The sequence below is a fragment of the Calypte anna genome, chromosome 3, assembly GCF_003957555.1.
Source record: "Calypte anna isolate BGI_N300 chromosome 3, bCalAnn1_v1.p, whole genome shotgun sequence".
NCBI lineage: Eukaryota > Metazoa > Chordata > Aves > Apodiformes > Trochilidae > Calypte > Calypte anna.
Genome location: NC_044246.1, coordinates 111,000,796 through 111,005,849, shown reverse-complemented (window position 1 = coordinate 111,005,849; position 5,054 = coordinate 111,000,796).

The following is a 5,054-nucleotide window of genomic DNA, read 5'->3' as shown; positions in this document are numbered from 1 at the left end:
TAAATAACCCCAAAACTACTTGCTCGCCATATTTACACATTCCCGTTAAATTAAGCATAAATAAATATATACAAACTCAATACTGAATGCCTCTCCGCATTTCTTCTCAGGAAGAGTCAATAAACTGATATTTCTCATTTCATGGTCAGATTTTTTCAAGAAGAGGAGGTGAAAGGGATCGTTTGGGGCATAAAAGGAGAATTTTTATTTTTTTTTTCTTACAACTTTCCAGTTTCTCGTTCACTTTATTTCAGAGCTTTACTTTTAGTTCGGGTTTTCTCGTTTATTTCTCGCTGGCACACAACGTTTTCGTCTCTCTTGAAAAATGTTCAGGCATTTGCCAGTGTGTTTGGGGGGATATTTTCTTTCACTTTTTTCTTTCCCTTTGTATAAGAAAATATACTATTTGTAAAAAGCCTTCGGTCTCTCACACAGGGAAGCCGGAGGGGAGGGGGAGTTTGGCCGGATCGATCTGGCAATGTTTACATCAGCTGAAACAAGCACCAAATTCTCCAAGAAATTTATTAAAACAGAGCCCAACAGCTCTGTTGGATAAAACGGTCAGAAAGAGATGAGCAGGGGAAGGGAATAAGCCCTTTGGGCACAGCTAAAGGTCTTAAAACCACCCTCCCCCCCTTCCCTCCCAGCCCCAAATGCAGATTTGGGGTTTGTGGGGGGGGAGGTTGGTCTGGGATGCAAAGGGACTTGAAACAGCTTCTCACAGAGAATTTCTATTAGGTGGGACAAGACACGACACGATTTTAAGGAAATCATCGGGTTGTAAAAGTACTCCCATAAAAAATTGGCTTCTTGTTTCCTTCACACCTTGTGTGAATAACAACCAGGAAAAAAAAAAAAAAAAAAAGTCGGGGAGCACAAGAGAAGAAAATATTTCCAGTGGAAAACAGAGAATTGCTATTAAAAAAAATTTAAAATAAAAGTGAGGCTAAGAATTAAATCAAATTTACAGCAACCCACCTGTTTGCTTTGAAAACAAACTTTTCACCATCTCTCCTCAAACTTTTCCCTTGAGTTAAAAAGCAAAGCTGCTGTGTTAATCCTCCTGTTTATTGATTTATGATCCCCAGGAAACCAAATCTTTTAATAAGTCAATTATCAGATAAATGTCTGAGGTGTCCTGCCAACACAAGTAATTGGGCTGGGAAAGTGCAGGTCAGCAGGAAAATACCTTCCAATGGGAAACTGAGTTTTGTTTTGGGGGAAACTCAACCCTCAGTGCTGGGGCAGCCACCAAGCAATGGATATTTTTTCCCTCTGGGACCAGAACTGGGCTACAGGGAAGAACAGAGATGGATATAGCCCTATGCCATGTTTTCTCCCTGTTTGCATTTAAATCAGAAACCTCTTAGACTTTGTCTCAGCACTTTGGGGAGCAAATGGAGGTCAGCCCACTGAAATCAGTGGGAATTTTGGCTTTATTTGGCCTGAGCAAAGAAGCACAGCCTGGCATCTGCAGTCTGTCTCTTCCAGGTAGAAGGCACGGGGGGCAGATCCAAAGTTGCCAAGAGTCAACTGAAATTCTTCCCTTAACCTTCTCAAAGCTTTAGATCCTGGTCCAGGTGACCAAACTTTGCCTAGGGGAGATTTCAGTAGCAGGATCAGCCCCCCCACACACACAAGTGTGCACACATGTGTGCAAATCTTCCCCCAAGAAGCTACGAGCAGTCCTCTCTCCTCATTAACTCACGGTGGTGGGGGGATGCTCTCTTCTGCAGTTAAAAGGAGCATCCCCAACTACCCCCTCACAGAAAAGGAAGGAAAATCCCTAACATCCCCCCAAAGCTTTCAGCTGGAAGATCCAAAGTGACAGGAAGCAGGACTCCATGTCCCTGCATGTGAAGCTGGGAAGGTGGAAGATTGATCTTAAACTTGGAGTCTCCCCAACACCCAGGAGCCCCCCCCTGACTGGGTGATGCTGGAAGCCTGGACCCACGGGCTCTTCACAAGGGCATTTTACAACGTTCAATAGTTTGTGCTCAGTTTCAATAAACAGAATCATCTCCCTGGGAGATGTGCTTTTGGTGGTGTTGTTCATCCCTCCCCAGATACACACACAGGCACCACCCATTCCCTGTGCATCACTGGTGGGGCATGCCCTGCCCTGAAGATTGAATTTTCCTTCCTCAGGAGCCTTGGGAGTGGTTGGCAAGAGATGGGATGTGGAGGGCCACGAGCTGCCTGGGTGCTGGGTTCCTGTATCCTGGTGGTTGATTCATAAGATCTACATCACCCAGGGATCTACACCTCCTCCAGGGACATCAAATTACCAAACCCACTGCCAAGGACCTGCTAGGCTTACCTCCAACTCATCCCAACAGCTCATGAAGCAAACTGCTTGCCTCAGTTTCCCCCTTTTCTCTACAGCACTATGGCCCAGAAGAACCAAATGGATGGGAATGAGGAGCACCTCCAGAGGTGTCAGGGCTCCATGGAACTGGGTGAATCCTGGGTTTCTATTGGCACACATGTGTCCAACTCACAAGTAGAGGTCAAGAGCCAAGACCTTTGCTTGCTGCTCAAAGGTTCAAAAAGCAGAGCAGGATCCCAGATGTAGCCACTTCTAAGGTAGCCAAGGACACTAAGGATGAAAATCAAGAGGCTCATCTGCTTTTTGTTTGTTGGTTTCAAATAAATTCTGTTGGGGAATGTATTGCTGAATTATTTTTCCCCCACCATCCACTTTGCACTGTGCTATCAACTAAAGCAATGCTAAAGCTTCTCTTTATGTGTGTCTCTCTCTCCTTTTTCTGGATTCAGGTGTGCCTGCTTGAGCTGGTGGGATGGAGTGCTGTGGCTTTAAAAGGGATCCCAGGAGGGGGCCTGACCCCACTGGAGTTTTGCCAACAACTCCAGGGGATTTACCCACACCCAGTGACTGTTCTGACATAAGCAAAAAGATGCATTAGTCCACGGACCCTGCCCCGCTGAGAAACACATGAAATTAACCAACATGGCAGAATCCAAAGAGAAATCTCTATCCTTACACTCCAGCATTATTTTTAGCACAGAAGACAAAGAAATGTATGTTAAAAAAAAAAAAAAAAAGAAAATCAGTCTCCTCCTCCACCCCCCACATCATACGCATAAGACATCCTGTCACACACCAAACCACCAAGAAAAACATTGGAGTTAAGATGCTTTTTCCCCCCCCACCACACCAACTTGTTCTAAAGAGAGAGTCACAAGACACTTTTTTTTTTTTAAAAAAAAAAAAAAAAGAGCTTTCTAAGAGAAACAGATTTCCTCAGACTGAGCTCAGAAATCAGAATATTCCCTGGCAAGCCCTCCCCGCTCCCATCACGAGGAGCCAGCTCACATGGCAACTCTTTCCTCCCTTGGTACAAAACCCTTGTGCCAAACAAGTGGGGTAACATTCAACACAGCTCTTCTTTTCTTTGCAATATTACACCTCAGTTTCAACTTATAGTTTTTATCTCATTCAAATTATTCCCTTTGAGCTTCTTTAAAGAAGTGCACCTACAGAATTCGGAAACAACTGGCTTTGATTTGAAGAAGAAAAAAAAAAAAGGAAAAAAAAAAAAGATAAAAAAAGAAAAAAAAGAAAAATATCAGAATATCAGAATTGTGGATTTTTTTTCTCAGTACCTGATATATTGTGTAGGGATCTCTAGTCCTCTTTGAAGAAGCTCATAAGCCAAGCGGGCAAAGCTTTAGGAAACAGAAGAAAATAAAATAGTGCATACTCCTGAGAAAGAATTACATACTCATATCACTCATTTTTTTTGTTGTTGTTGCTGTTAACAGTTCTTTAAAAATGGGGGAAGATATACCTCACACACACTACTCAAGGAAATTAAGAACTGAAACATTGGCATAGTTAGGAACATAAAACTCCCAAGAGAAAAAAGAGGAGAATTCAGAAAATTAAGAAATCAGATAGAGCTGACATTTAACCAGACCTTGCTCTCTAACTTTGCAACCCATTACAGACAAGGCATTTTACCAACAACCTCAAGTACTAAATCACCAAGGTATGTTTGCATGCATGAATATGTGTGACTACACACACATATTAAGTACATATATGGATATATATCCATATATATCCATATAAAAACAGACATAGGAGACACACACACCCCCTGGTCAAATGACACGTGTGCATACACGGATGCACACGCCCAGGCACACACGCGCCCATACACACCTGTAAACGCTGGTACTCTAAACAGAGAGTCTGTCTAGACCAGGAAAAAAAAATAAAACAAAGAAGTTCTCCAAAAATAGAGTTAGCTAATTCGACTGAGCTACGACGACTTGCATCTTCCCATCTAATGGCCTTAAGGTAAGATGGTGCCATGAATGCAGCTGGCACTGGTGGTGATGAGTTGGTGAGTGATCTGGGTGCTCGCCTCTCCCCTCCTTTCCTAGTCTAGACAGAACCAGGGTGGTGAGATGAGGTGGGAAAAGTTGGGGGGGGAAAATGAGATGATGGGGCTGCTCAGAAAGGAACGCTCTGGAAGATCGTTTTAGCTCAGGTGGAGACAAGACATCATTCAGAAATTAAAAAAAAAATAATAATAAAGAAAAATAATAGCAAGACAGACCGTGCAGCTCAAGAAATCAAAGCACTGACACCAAAAATGTTTCTCCGATTTCTTCCAATAAGTTATTCATTTCTTTCTTTTATTATTATTATTAATTATTATTATATTCCCCTCCCCCCCCAATCATTATTTAAAAAATGTGAAAGAACAGAAGTGGGGAAAAAATCCTGGTGGTTGTCTTCACATGTTCCTGGCAAGAGACTCTGAACCACTGGTCTTGCGCCATTGTGCTCCTTTGATCTTAAATTATTGTCTTTCTTTTATTATTATTATTTTTATTTATTATTATTTTGTCCTACCTAATAGAATTCTTCCAAAGCCCAATCCAATATTTTTAAAGCTAAAATTAAGACGGTTTTGTTTTAAAGGATTATCTCTCTCTCTTTTCTCCTTTTATTAATTTCACTTTTTTTTTTTTCTTTGCCTTTCTTTTTCCTCTCTCTCTCTCTTTCTCTCTCTCTCTCT